The sequence below is a fragment of the Helicoverpa armigera genome, chromosome 10 (assembly GCF_030705265.1).
Source record: "Helicoverpa armigera isolate CAAS_96S chromosome 10, ASM3070526v1, whole genome shotgun sequence".
Taxonomy (NCBI): domain Eukaryota; kingdom Metazoa; phylum Arthropoda; class Insecta; order Lepidoptera; family Noctuidae; genus Helicoverpa; species Helicoverpa armigera.
This window is the reverse complement of record NC_087129.1, coordinates 1,162,155-1,178,442: the sequence shown is the minus strand read 5'-3', so window position 1 is coordinate 1,178,442 and position 16,288 is coordinate 1,162,155. Positions and strand designations below refer to the sequence as shown.

General features: G+C 32.9%; 1 protein-coding gene across 2 annotated transcripts in view; it reads left to right on the top strand.

Annotated features, from left to right (window-relative positions):
• Positions 1-335: 335 nt before the first annotated feature.
• Positions 336-16,288, top strand: part of LOC110375195 (hemicentin-1) — a 152,133-nt gene continuing 136,180 nt past the window's right edge. For both annotated transcript variants that reach the window (XM_049840977.2, XM_064036728.1), the window contains exon 1: positions 336-639. The gene's annotated coding sequence lies outside the window, so the exon portion shown is untranslated. The remainder of the gene's footprint in view (positions 640-16,288) is intronic.

The window sequence follows — 16,288 nt, the reverse complement described above, 5'->3', positions numbered from 1 at the left end:
AAATATCCCACATTTGTATTTTTTAATCTGCAATAAGCAATGCAAGTCTTATAATTTGTCATTATTTAGAACCAAAACAAAATTTTCATGAAAATTTACAGCGACATAACAAGAACGGCCCCAAACGGACTAATACCCTTCATGGCATATCGTTTGTTTTGATTTCGCAAACTCGACGGCCCATTCGGTTCCCGCGAGGAACATTCTAAACAAAACTAAAAACTAACTTATGAATATTCTCTCCTGTAGTATTAGTGTAGCTTGGCGGGTGTCAATCGTACCGGAGCATGCGCAGTACCGCGTTTAGCGCGGGTTTGCGTGCGGTCCTCAGTAATTGGCCGCACGCCGTCCAGTTTGAACCAGTTTCAACTGGTTTTTGCTGGCTCCGTCATCATTTCGCGCGCGCATGACGAACTGTCAAAGATACGTTAAAAAGTGTAATACACCCTGTATATAAATTATGATTAAGTATAAAATTGAACTTTAATTTTAGTGAGTGTAATATACAACTTTGAAGTTGGTTTCTTGTTAGTTTAACGTCGCAGTTGTTTTAATGTAGTTGCTTAAATAAACTTTGTAAATATAAGTGTGTATTTATGTAAGTGATTTATTAATGGTTAATGGATTTTAAAAGCTCAGGTGAGTTCCGTATATTTCTTTTTATTGTCATTTTATTTTAATTAAATGTATTAACTGAACAATGCAATGCTGACAACGAATAGGTACGTTAGTTACTCTATTTACGCGAAAACTGTGAAAATGATTCTGAACCTTTCAAAGATTTATATTTTGCATAAAAAATTATATGATGAATAAGACATATCTACATATTACGACTGAGCTTTTGTGAGAAGTTAGAGCTTTCAATTTCATTGAATTTTCCTGAAAAAATGAAGCACATTTTTTTTTCCCAAATCCATCGTTATATTTTATTCAGAATATGTCATATCTATATTTGATACAACATATTTGTTATAACAAAACAATGTAGTCCGTTCGGGGCTTAATTCTCCTGACCAATATTTGACATTTTGTGGGTAGACTCGTATCCCTATTTGCAGAGGATGTTGCTGACGCTCCAAGAATTATATTATTTGCATGATGTAATAATAAGGACGTAAAGCTTTCAAATAAAAATGTTTTGTAAAAAAAAAACAACCTGTATATGACAAGAAGACGTAAAAAAATTACTTTCAGGGTTGTTTTTCATAAATATTTTGATTTTAAAATAATTAAAAACTTGTACCAAAATCATAAGACAAACCGTTTTTTTAAATTGTTAAACTATAGGTACATTACATACGTAAAAGTGGGATTACCAACGTAATTTATATTTGTGATCAGTAAAAGTACTATCAATTTATATTTTCTATCATTTTGCATCCTTGAAAGTCTTTTCAAACAGTCTGGTTAATATTATGGTAGTTTAATTAATCAGTACATTTGGAATGATTTGAACTAATGTGTACGTGGGGCATACAAAGTCTGTATCTATTCAATGTTGAGCTTATGAAACAAAAGCAGCATGGTTTTCCGCTCTCACTATTCTTTTATAGACTAAATTACATAATAATGTTAAATAGTAATTTGAATAGTATTTTCGAGTTTTCAATACTCTTTTTACATGATATTTTTATCGCTTAAGTATCGTAGCTTATTTTGGGATTGAAAAGAAAATCGCCCACACTCAGGTACATAAGTAACAATTAATTAAGTTTTAGTATTGACGTAAGTTTAATTATAACAAAGATTTATTTTATCACGATTTTCTTAAAAATGTTTGAATTTTATGAACTGTCTGTAAATACTTACGTAGTTTCCATAGGAAAAGTTCTACATATATTTAGCTATACATTCTTACATGATAACTATGTACATAATTATCAATTATATATTTTTATCTACATATTTCCCTCGACGTTGCCCGCATATCACTCACGCCCAGGAAAGTACTTGAGATAGCCGGATAAAAACTAACTTACTTGGTTACCTTTTCTAGACTCTCGACGATCTCTACGATACCAATCATCATCTCCCTAGCTTTTCCCAACTATGTTGACATTAACTTCCAGTCTAACCAAGTGCATCTGAGTACCTGAATTTTGTATGGAGCGACTGCCTATTAAACCTCCTTAACCCAGACTTACTAAGTACTTTCTAAGTATATCTTAGACACCAATGGCTGATATAAAGGTGAAGGAAAACATCTCGTGGAAACCTGGACTATTAAGTCTGAAATCACCATCCCGCAATGAGCAAGCGTGGTGTTTAATGCTCAATCCTTCTCCATGTGAGACGAGGCCTGTGCCCAGCAGTGGGACGATGAAAAGGCTGGAACAACCCAGACTAGGCACAATTTTAGTTGTCCTTAAAAACAATCGAAGTCACGACACAAAACCAGCCAATGTGACAAATCACTATGTCATACGCGCTTTCATAACCTATACATATTAATAGCTATTTAGTGCCAAGGAGTTGTCAAACTGATGCGGGTGATTTCACGTGACGAAGCTAGTAGAATAATATTAGAAGGAATAGTTCCTGTTATACGTTCCTATTATATTAGTTGAAATAGATAACAAAACTTGTAATAAGCATACTATCTTTGAATGCACATTCCAACTAGAGCAGTTATTATTTTAATTAAATATCAAAATTAAATTCTTTGCATTCGCGAGAAATTAATCGGAATACCTTTTAGATGCAGAGCTTAAGTCCGCTTTAGTGCACATTCTTAGAAAGTTTATTTATAAACGTGAATTATGTTTGTTAGTTTCTTCTTCTTTGATGTAAGAAGATAGTTGAATAAAACTACTTTTACGGATTTTATCGCGGTTAAAAAAATATTATTTAAGTAAGATGATACTTATCTCCCTTATACATAACTTAATACAAACAACAATATTTTATCTAGAGTCATTTTAATTTTCTACGCCTGGGCACAGATCTTTCATACAGAGGAAAAATGAGTGTTTTTCTTCACCAGTTAAATTGGTAATGGACTAATCTGAATTTGAAGCCACGCGCTCATACTTGAGAGGCAGATGCTATAACCACAAATCCACCATGTGTTCACAAACTATTGTAAGTATATGGCTCGGTATATTGCTGTTTAAGATAAAATTATACAAATATAAAAAAAATATATGTATTACAAATATAACCTTACCTGTTCAGCATATATTGCAGGTTGATAAGCTTCACCTGTACCTGAAGGTGGATATTAAGTAATTAAAACACCCATTACAAGTATATATAATTATAATAATCTACTCTAGGTTAAACCAAGTTTATACCTATACTATACACGGTCCTTACAGGCTGTTGCAGTTTAAATATAGAACATCGATCGTGCAGTGTATATGGACTTATTATGCAGCTACTTTATTTATTCCGTGCTTAGTAAACTGGGTCATAATATGACCTTATATAAAACTATTTAAAAGTTACAAACAGTTTGAGAAACACTTGCCAAGAGAAATTGTTACTGTTTTCTGTATTTATTTTAATGTTTTAAATTAATAATAGGTTTAAGAACGACGGTTTGAACACACGTATTTTCGTCCACTTTGTTGGTCCTGTCAGTTGCAATCTCAAGCAGCACTAAGGAACTCCATTCCAATAATATAGTTGTTGCCGAAATTTGAAAATTTGAAATTTAGTTGCAAATCACCATTGAGTTACGAAAACTTTTGTAGGTACTGTTCACATACATAAAATATACTGACTCAACAGTTCTTTTATACGTCCTATTACCTATTACCTGGTTCTATCAACAACCAAGTCAATTACACACATACTTAACTAGCACATAAAGACCAATTTGGCACATGTGACTTCAATATACCACATAAGAAACAAACTTGTATAAAATATTCTTATACAGAACTGAAGGCTTTTCTAACAAAGAATAAACAAGATCGCGTGTTGAAGATTCTAGTACAAGTTCTTCTCCGATATTTTTCTTTCTTCACAATAAGTCAGTGGTGTACAAGACAAACTAGACTATGTACAATGTACATAATATATTACGAACCCGTATGTATAAGGAATGAATAAGTAACTTTCATATGCACCAAGTTTCGAATTCACAACTCTGAAAAAGCACACATCTGTCTATTTTCTATAGCATAGAAATTGGTGTTTAGTTTATTTTGTAACTACATTTTTTTTCAAGAATCGGTTTCGAGGTAATACAATACCTATTAGTGACTGGCTGTCAGTCTTTTGGGCTTTTGACGACTCGTAACAACTGTCAACCAACCAGAGCAATATAATGGAATAGAGCTTAAATTGTCTTTGTTTAGAAAATGGTGGCTTTAGTATATAGAATCAATGGTCCAATATCTGACGGACATTTTATGTTGAAGGTAATCATGAATCCAATCAATGTTTTTAATCAACTTGAAGCTGGCCGTATAACTGTTTGTTTATAATGTGCGCAAAACTATTCACTTTCATAGTCACGATGTCGCCTGATCAAACTATCGGCCGACTAAAAGTTTGCAGTATGTCGCTCAAGTTTGCCTACAAGGCTCTTTTATTCATTATCAAAAGAGAGGCGTAAATAATAACTTCCTTTGATTATATTTATATTTCATTCGAATAAGACCACAGCCGTACATCATTTTATAATTTCCACCGAGAAATATAGGTCTGTATCTGGCGAATTTGTGAATTTATTTCGAAGAAGTATCTGTATTACTTTTCCTTGAAACTGGGTGTAAGCTAATATTATTTCAGATGTGATATTTTACCTATTTCCTTAAGAAGGGAAAGTTTAATATTTATTATTATTTGAATACACTGAATAGCAATGAATGGAGATCAGTTTCGTGTTTAAGTATCTTCGAGATTCGAATTTGATGTCATTATTTGTGAAACGTGTCAGGAATCTGATTTTTATGTGGGATTAATAAGTTTTTCCAGGTTCTGCTTGACTTTTTTCATAAAATATATTTCAAAAATACGATCCTGGAAATTGAGACAGATCAAACCCCACGAGGATACAAAGGTCGTAGAATTCTCATCAAATAACTTTGCCATTTTGAAGCTGCGCGTATGCGCCGCACATTTTTTTTTACTTGAAGTTATTGGCAGCTAACTGCGGCGTGGTCAAGTAATGTCACTAGATTTATTTTTCACGACTAGCCATACCTATTGACTTTAATACATTCATCAATGTCATTTACCTACATACAAGATAATCTGACCATCTACCAAAATGGTTTTCTTAACCCTAAGTTTCAAACGAAAACTACATCTAACTTAATTTAATTGCTTTCTTTAAAAGTAATGAGACTTTTTTAAATTTAATTTGCAAGTTGATTGGAAAAAGTGTAGAAGAAAAATCTTATTTTCTTTGGACGGCGCTGAACGGAGCCAGGGTTCATATTACTGGGCGATTATCTATCCTTTCTTCAATATTTTTTTAACAGCTAGCCATTATTATAACAAGTTTTTTTGTGGTTTTGTTGTTTTAATAAAAATATTTTAATACACTGCATAGTGGGTTGATAAATTCCATAATGCATTTTGCCTTGTTCATAATAGTTTAAAATATTTCATCTTTCTATAGCTACCTACTAAGCAACTATACGAGTAGACTGTTCTTACGTGCTAAAATTCTCCAGCATTTCCTAAATTACATAAATAGCTTAGATTTAAGTCTCGGTACCGGATACAAGCGGACACTGGTGAGTTCCTAGTAATGTCTGTTTTAAGACACATGCCTGAATTTAGAGACGGTAGGGTTTCAAATAATAATCTACTTTTATCAAATATTTTTTCATGATTTTAATTATGGACGCAAAAATTCCAAATACGGGAATATTTTTTTAGAACTATTATACGATTTATATAAAAAAAATATTATGAATACAGAGAAAAAAGAATAACAAATAGTTGTTGTATCACATGTTTTGTTTACCACGTTTATTTAGAGTTTCGCAGAAATTACACAAAAACATACCTATCTGTATTTTTAGCATTTCAATAATTGTTTACTCAGTATCAAAAGTCAATTATACTACAATATTTGTGAAATTATTTTTTGAACACAAATATTTTTTTTTTGTTTAACCAAAAATCTGTTGTGATTTCATTTAATGGACAAATAAACATTTTACTGTTAATTAAAGAAAAACATATTCAGTACCTTCCTAAAACCATGAACTATCATTATTCAAAATTACAACCAAAAACAAATACAATAAGAATTTAAAATTCATATCAGCCGAGACGGTAGCAGAATAAATAAAATTATTGAGTCGAAGTTTCCAAACAAAATTGTATGATACTTGTTAAATTTTTAATGAGCATTATTGATACAATAGTTCGTCCGTTGAACTGTACTCATGATGTTTTAGTACAAAAACAAATTTTATTCCGTTGTATCAAGTTTTTCTCGTCTTTGTAATTGGTAAAAAACAATAGAGAGTAAAATGAGAAATAATAATGTTTTCTCGATTTTGTTTCCTGTCCGTTGTTATGTATGTAGATATTTGCTTTTTTTGCAATTTTATTATTAAGTGTGTGCTTCAGTCAGTTAAAATTATAACAAGTTTCCAAAAGGAACAAAATAATTAAACAACAAACAAATTGACGTATAATCAATAAAGAATAGCGCCAAAATATTGGAATTCAATTTTGATCAGAACCGTCTTGGAGCTAATAAACCAAGTATAAATGTTAGGAGATTGGTAGCAAGTTAATTCGATTAATGGTCTACCATTGAAACTCCCAAGCTATTGAGTAAGTACGTAATTAGTTCAATCACTTACTTATGTACGGAAGATCAATAAGCGTTTTCTCTTTGGGGACTGATTTTAATTAGTCAAGGTGATCGTGTGAGGCTGTAGTAGTGTGGTTTCTAATTTTAAGGGAAAAGACAACAATAGGGAAGTAGCTTTTAAATATGTTGCTAAAATGATATTAAATAATGTTTTTTCTTGTTAAAACATTAAAAATACAAATGTAAACTGGCATCGGGAACATGGTCCGTGGTCATGGCTACCGATGGTCAGTCAGCCAAAAAGAACCATGGAGAGAAAAAAAAAATCACCAACGGATAGGTAGTGGTTTAAGGGAGATAGAGATTAGATTTGAGCTTATACACACACTATGCAACATGCAGTTACATTTATTTAATATCTTAATTATTAAAGTTAGTACTAGTTGTAGGCATTATAAAATGTTTAGAGGTGTCATGAATTTAAAAGCTCAATTTAGTGTCAAAAAAAATATACGCCTAAATTAGAAAAATCTAAAAAAGTTACTTTCCCGTATTCTACATTTACCTCAATTACTACAGCCCCAATTTTTCCGAGAACAAAATAACATTCGACATTTCAACAACTGAAAAACAAAAGAGTTCCGTTCTGTTCCACAAATAAAACTAAGTCCAACACTATAATTTGATTTGTGGTCTAACAATACCTATTACGGTAATCTCGTATCGACGGCCATTAAATAATTTACTTCCTTGCTTCTATCCACTTTATAATGTTTTATTTACAGTCTAAGGATAACTACAAACTGTAGACTTTTAGCCGGCCAACAGTTTGTTTGGACTCATAAAGAGTATTGAAATGGTTGGTAGTAAGGACCGGGTAACTGGATTGAGGGGTCAGGCAGAGCAGTCGCTCCTTGTAAAGCACTGGCACTCAGCTACATCCGGTTAGACTGGAAGCCGACCTCAACATAGTTGGGAAAAAGGCTCGGCGGATGGTAGTATGCACATTATAATGATCAGGTAATAAGAAAACTTCGATTAAATTCATGATTTTCTTTTTAAATAAATTCTACCTGTGGGCCAACTGTCGGTCGACTGTTTAGTCGACAGTCTAAGTCTAGTTTAGTACAAAGAACAGCTTTCTAGGTAAGTTCACCTGTCTTTTTGTTCGTCTGGTTAAGAGGATTGCTTGGGTTTTATGTTGTTTGTGGTTCTATTCTAAGAATACAATGTCAAGTGTTACATTTGTCATGTTATATAGGTCGCAGGTTTTCATAGGTATATAGATAGTATATGTACCAATGAAGATACAAAAATATTTCATGAAAGGAAATATATCACAAATATACAGAATTGTTTGACAAATAGTCTTACAATACTTTCTTTACAAGTCTTACAAAAGTTTTGTAATCACTACATACGAACTTGAAGTACCTAATATATTGAAATACCTAATTCTATAATGCAATACTTAGAGGTATTATGCTAAACTTTATATAAGCATTTGTTAATATAAAGCTTACCGACTAATAAATAATGTACCACATAATAAAAAATATTAACTGTATATCGACCATATTTTCAGAATGATCATCTTCCTAGCCTTTTCAGAATATACACGTTAAAGAAGATAAATGATATAAAAACGGCCTAGTTGTAGCCTTATCTCCCATGCGATGTCTATCAACCCACACTACGCTTGTGTATGAATATCGCATCTTTTATGAAAAACCTGCCTCATCGAATAGGCGGATTATTTTATGAGTTAAACCCTATGTTAGAAATTAAATAGATCTTATTTGTACTAAATCCTCTTTAAGTTACGTGTGTTTGTCATTATTGTTATTTGTGTGATGTTTTAATTCTGAAAGCTTTTTGAAAATATTAGGGCATGGTCCATATTTTCTATGAAATAAACTTTCGCATTATATTTGAAAATATACCGGTGATTGTATTTTCATTGTGCAAAAAGATACAAAAACACGAAAGAGTCACCAGGTAGCAGTGGATACGGGTTGCAGAAGATCGAGCTAAGTGGCGAACCTTGGAGGAGAACATTGACTAGCAGTGGACGTTTTTTGGCTGTCAAACCTCGCTGTCTGTCGGTAATCGCTTAAGTAACATTCTTTTTGAACATTATCATCTTTCACACAATCCACCCATTGTTATCTGGTCTTCTTCTGCCTCTAACACCATCTACCACGTTCATGACCTTACACTCTACATGATATCCGATAGAACACCAAAGGTTCAAAACCAGTCATAGGCTCATTCATTAAATGGCAGTCTACAAAACAAAACAAGCGTAAACCACTTCCTTAATACGTTCTTCATACATCTATTTGTTACTAACAGTATTTATCTACAAACCATACGTCGCGTGATATTAGCCACGCTAGGGCATCGCTTTACATAGCTAAACACTTGCCGTTTCATACTGTCATGCAACGCAACTATGATGACATTATCGTACAATCTATACTTTACGTCCGCCATTATAGAGCGACGAATATTTTTGTAGGTAATGGTGAAACATTTTTTGTGGATTATTGTGTTGGTTAGCAAAATTGTTTATTGTTGGGTCAATAATTCGGTGATAATTGGTTTTTGGATTCTGCATAGTTTGAATCAAACCTGTGTTTACTGATTTTGCCTGAAAAATAATCCAAAAAGTATATCTGAATTCTTATAAATTTAGGCCCCACACAATAGGCTATGGTACTGCTATAAAACTTATAACATTAGAAATAATACTATAATAATTTGAGTGTCAGTAAGAACTATTCTAAAAGTACGTTATTCAATTTACTTTTACATCATAAGACAATAGATTACAAATTAAATCTTTACAATTAAAACTATGCATCAAAAAGTTTAGAGTGTAAACTGAATAATGCTTTACGCAACATATTTTTACAATCAGGAAATTTTACTTTAAAGTAAGTAAATATTTCCGCCAAGATAGCTACAGCCGTATTAAACCGTAGTTCCCACTCAATTAATTCAGAAACCCCTCATCGAAAATCTCATAAACATGTTTTCATACCGATGAATATTCAATAGGAAACGTGTAGGTACAAACAACACGTTTTACCGCTAAAACTCTAAACTTAGTTCAAAACGGGCCGGTGTTTAGTTATTTTAAACACGCACGAAGCATAAAAAGCTTTGCCGTGTATTGCAAATGCATATCTATAGAATTTGTTGCACAATTGATTTAAAGTTTTTTTTCAAAATGTTCCGCATTCATATCGTGGGTTGGTTTCATACTTTCCAACAGTTTAAATGAAGTTCTAAAATGCTTAATGAACTAAGGTTTTTCATAAACTGCGGATTCTAGAACAGACTCTCAACTGTACTATACTGCTTACGTCACATTTTTGCTTTCATTGTTTTAGCTGGAGTGGGACAGAGTTATAGCAGCTGTAGAGCGCTATCTCTCTTTCGCAACGGAATTACAACGAGGGCGATTTCTTTCATCGGCGTCACGTGTCAGAACTAGACATGAGCTTTGTACGTCTTTTACGTGGTTTAATTTTGTTCTCTTTATGTATTTTTCATTTATTGTTAAAGGGTTTTTTGTTGAAATCGCTTACTTAGGAAGATACAATTTTATTGTTCACGGTTTGATCTTCTTACTGTAACAGATTTTTTTTTCTGATAGGAATTCATGAATTCCATAAAAGTTTATCATTGCTTAACCCGTACCTACTTATACAATATCAAGCTTTCTTTTTAAATAAGCTTTTTATTGAAATCCAATTATCACAAAGAATATACAATTACAGACAACACAAAATACTTTAACAAATAAAATACGTTAAGCGATGCCCACTAAAATCCGCACAAATAATCCGAAAATCAGCTTACAGCTTATTAAAATGTTCAATAAACCATCGAGTAGGTAATCACATGAATATTTAACCTTTCGACCTTCCAGCCATAAGCTGTTGAAAATAGGTTAGTAAGGCATTGTGCTAACCTATCATATTATTTTGCAGTCACTAAGGCCGGCAATACACGGACCGCTTGAAGCAGTCAGGGGCGACAGCTTCAAGCTGATACTGCACAGTGAACTGCAGAGTTCTATGGACGCACATAGGCTCGGTGCCCATTATCGGCATCGGCAAGAAACAGTATCCTTCGGCATACTACATGCAAGCGCACACTGTCGGAAACTATGCTTTGGCATGCTACAACGTTCTTAAGGATGGCGAGGCGTCTCCGACGAGCTATCCCCGAGTGGTGCCGCGGCGCCAGCGGTGTACCGAAGGATGCCGAAGCATTCTTAAGGCTGCCGATACCGAAGCGGTATTTTTGTTATTACGACCATATATAATGGAAATTTCTACTTTATTGTCATCATGTTAATGAATACTGCTATTTGCCACCTAAAATCCTCAGTCGTGCCGATGCCGATACTGGGCGCCGGGCCATACACGAACCGTTCGTACAGTTGCAACTGATTCGCGCAGTCGACAGTTTGAAGCTATCGCCACTGACTGCTTCAAGCGGTCCGTGTATTGCCGGCCTAAGTTTAAATCCTATATTATGCAACAAGTAAGCAAGGGGTGGGTCTAAGTTCGTGTGATCGTAGCTTTTCGTACTTATAAGTCTGATCGAAATGGTGGTACTTGATGAAGGATTTTGAGGATGGTGCAGTTAAAATGATGCCAATGTGAAAATTTGGCGCTGTTAGATTAAATTAGAAGCTGTACTAACTAGTAATACTGAAGAGTTAATTTGCTTTAATGTGCTAATTTCAGGGAAAAAATATTTTCCGTTTGTATAGTTCAGTTATCGAGGAAGGCCATAAATAGGCTATTTTTATGGGTGCGCCAAGTAATTGTTACAGGTAGTGGGTGGGAATCTAGTATTAAAAAATAAATATATGTATTGTTGGGAAATTATTGTCCTAACTGCAATTATTTCACGACATGTATGAAGTTCCTCAATTTCAACGTATTACACACACAAATATCAGAATAATTGTGAATAAAAGTGATGATGCATATTCAACATATTAAATTCATATTACGTTTTGTTTTTATCAAACAAAAAATTAACCCATTATTGAATTAAAATTAATGAATCGTTATACATATTATTCATGCCAATTCAACCTCAAAATTAGTTTTAATCCTTTTAAGCGTCATTAAATATTTGCGCCAATATTTCAATGCCGTAACTCCACGAATGTATGTAAAATTTAAAACAATTCAATTTAATCCGTGTTTAAAATAATTATTTTAATTTGGCAGGATGGCAACGTTGCATCAGTGATGCGCATTTAATTACATACATTAACATTTTTTCAATAACCTAATGCAATGCGACGTTGCCATCCCGCTCTATCTTTTTCTCATTAGTCAGCCAGCAATTGGGGTCCGTTTTTTTGCCATTCACTTAGTTTCAATTTCAATTTCAGCTTCATAAAGTTGTGAAGAATAGTGGAAAGCAAACCTTTGACTTCTGGCCTTTTTATTAAACTGAAAAGTTGTTTGTTTACTTAAACGAGCTAATTTCTGTGATTAACTTTATTTTTGCCTCGTAGGTACAGCTTTTCAGTACTATAAATTTTAAAAGTCAGCTGCGTAGGCAGTTAATAAAATTGTCCTCCACATTGCCAGATAACTGAGATCTACTCAGTCATATGAACAAACATCGTCCTGAAGCAAAAATTCTATGAAATGACCTTGCTATACCACAACTAAAAGAACAGAATCAAGGGTGAAAATCCAATTCATAGCTAGTTTCCCATTAATTATTCTCTAACTCAGTAATGGACTTATGCAACAATTAATTATTGACGGCATTCAAATTAATCTTACGTGGGTAAATTCATTGACATGCACTTGACAAACATACATACTCACATGCAATTAAGTTATACGTGTGTTGTGTCAGCCCAAGACATGAAACTTTTATGAGTATCGGGCTTGAGGATTAATAGGTAGTTATGAATTTATTTTTTTAGTTTTTTTTTTTACAAATGAACGCAGCCTTTGATATCAATATACCATTTTAAAATAAAACTAACTTCAAAAATACCTAGAACTTTATCCTAAGCCTGACAAAAACTTTGCTGAAGACCGCTCCAAAATTAGTTTAGCCAAACACAATATAATCGCCACAAACATACAATTCAAACTAAACCTCCTTCTTTTGAAGCCAGTTAAAAAAAACACACAAACTACTTTCTGACTATTTTTCCCGTTTAACGAAGTGCAAAATCGGAAAATCGTAAGTGGCTGATCAAAAATACCGCTATGGGTATCGCAATACCCGGCGGTATTCTATTTTCTACGGTATTTTCATCGGCTTCCTTCGGCCCGAGTGTGTTATTTTTTCGCTTACCATATCGAATTTTAAAATACGTTTTGTGGTAAGAGGCCAAAGTGCAAAGCAAAAAAAACTTTTCGTGTTATCCGTGAGGAATTTATAGCTAGTTATTAGTGAAAAATGAAAGCTATATAAACTAAAATTCAAACTATATGAAAAATGAAAGTTCATTTTCAAATTAAACAACGATCGGTTCATTAACAGTGTCGAGATTACATTTTTTGGATTTTAATTTAATTAACGAAACATTTTAGAATTTAAACTAAAAATAAATTAAATTCCACGTATTTTTTAAAACAACAATTCCGTTAAAAATATTAATAGTTGTACAATTTTAACAATAGAACTTAAAACTTAATTTAATTATTCAGTATGAAGAGTAGTGGAAAGAGTTTCAATAGTAACTATCTCTTTGTTATAAGGCTAAAGGTCGTTGACCTCTAGACGGTAATTTTTTTCTCAGTCTCCAGTTTTCGTCTGTTTTACTGGTTGACTGCGTAATGCCTTTTTTGTGCCTTTTATTCGTGTAAAAAGGGTACAAAGGGATGTGCCAGTTCATTAGGGATGTCCATTTCAATTTTTCATCGATGATTTCTGGATTTTTAACGTCCTTGCTTTGTGAATGCTTGATTGTCAAGTGTTTTGGAAGAGATGCAAAATTATGGAAGAAATTGGATTGGATTCAACTTTTGATGCACTCTATTACCTATGAAAGTTGACTAATAAATAATTTTCTTTAATGTTCAACTATGTTTTGTATTTCATTTTACAGCTCTACAGTATTTAAACTGTGTACTAAGTCTCTGATACAGTTGAGGCAATCATAATTTTCCTTAACTGATTCACAACAGGTTCTTTAAACCCAAAATCATCTAACACCATCACGCATCCTTCACACTATCCAAAAATTAATTCACGACACATTATCACATGAATAAGCCACTGATTTGGCAGTTTCCGGCCCTTTAGACACAATAATATATTATTATTATTTCCTCTACGCCCTTGAAAGCCTGTGTTAGCGGCCCCGCCTTATAGTGCGTGATCATACAAAATGTAAGTTGGCAACACGCGACCGGCCACTGGTATTGTCAAAGATTAAGTGAATGCCGCTCGAGTACAACGCTTGTTCTCACGATAGGGGATTTTTTTTAAATTTTCCTTTGTTGCTACTTATTCGGAATTTTTTAGGTGTTGATAGGTGAAAGTTTTTGGTGTTTTGGTTGGTTATATTGGGTTACTTGCTAAGCTTACCGGCAACTGTTCGGTAAACGCTTTTTAAATTGTCGAGAGAATAAGGATTGATGTAGACTTTAAACTTTATTCTTTTGTATCACTTTATTTTTCACTGTTTTTAATTCCTACACCTATTTTCACTGAGAACTTCAGTGACAGTAACTGAGAAACCATGAAATAGTACCATGGTTTTCAAAAGTTACAGTGAAAATGAAAAATAGGAAGGTAAAAAATATCTATAGGTATGTTAATTAAACAAAACCTCATCAGCATTGCAGAAATGAAATAAACAATCGTTTTATATACATTCGTTGTATATGTAAACAATAAATAAATAACGACGTCCATCATTTTTCTCTCCAAAGGACTGATAATAATTTATTCTGATGGAGGTTTGACAACTCATTTCACAGTTTTATCCGTTCATACATGAGATCGAAAGGAATTGTGATAATATATTATATTATATTATAGCTGTTGCCCGCAACTTCGTCTGCGTGAGCAATATAGAATTTCCAATTTCGTTTATTTAATCATTCATTGCTCAATCCCCGTATGTGATAGCGTGATAATATCTAGCCTATGTGTTGAACCGGCCCCCAGGTAATAGTCATGCAAAATTTGATTTAAATCCATGCAGTACTTTTTGAGTTTATCCGGGACAAACATACAGACAAACAGATAAACAGACATACAGACAAAAATTCTAAAAACTACATATTTGGGTTCAGAATCGATTATGGATCACCCCCCAAGTATTCTTTTAAAAAAATATTCAATGTACAGTTTTGACTTTCCTATCATTTTATTATATGTATAGATGTATACTGTTTATATGATATGTATACATCTGTGTGTATGTGAACCGGTTATGGGTATATCTAATTTTGTTATTGCTTTTCTAACAATATTGCACGTTTACGAAAAAAAAATTGAAAAGATATGAAAGAAACAAGGAAACGCTTTATGATTGAAGAAAAGGAAAATTACGTTACGTCAGAATGATTAAATATCATGAAAATTTGAGCCAACACATTGCTTTATACTGGGCAATTATATAGACATTACTTATCATTATAAAAAATATTTTACGTATTCATTTTGTCTTCAATAATCTATTTTTTTTTACGATGAAAAAGCCACCACTTAAAACGGACCTTCATTTTCAATTATATTAAAACTAATGAAAATTTTGATACCAGTATCAAAACCCAGTTAATTTCCTTCAATTAGCTTCTGCTTTGTTGTAAGGGTATCATCGAAACTTGTCTAAAACAGTTAAAACAGAATTATTATGTAAGTGACAGAGCCAGGAAAACAAGTTAACTCTTAACGGTTTAACAAACCCACTTAATTACAAACTTAACAGGTTTTTAGACGTTTTTGCTTTCTGTTTCAAACTAAAGGGGAGTTGGCCTGAATTTTGTAATTATAACTTGATTTGGATTCCGGGTGTTTAGTTCTTTGACCGTTTGTTACTGTGCTGTTTTGTTTATTTCGATATTTCTTCACTAATATTAGAACACAGTTGGTTTGTTTGCTTGAACGCGCTATCTTCAGAAACTATTGCATCAATTTTTTAAAATTGTTTTTGTCTTAGATAGCCCATTTATTGAACAAGGCCATAGACTACTAATTTTAACTATGTGCGCGGACTGAACACGTGTTAAGACAAGATTTAATAGCCCCCCCCCCCTCCGCCACCGTTTTGAGTAGGCTAAGACCCTAGAACATTTTATAACAAGAAATCAAATGTTATTTCGCGAATTTGATAATATGACATACTTTATTTTAAACTTGACTCGTTTTTTTTTTAAAGAAGTGAGAATTCTAAGGGTGAAAAGAAGATTAATAGCCTAGTCATTTTCTCTGTTCGCGTCGTGATTCGCGTGGCGTGAATATAAATAAACCTCATTTTTACTACACTTTCTTACTGGCTCCTACTAAAATGTTTATTTATGTTTTTAGCTTTATGGC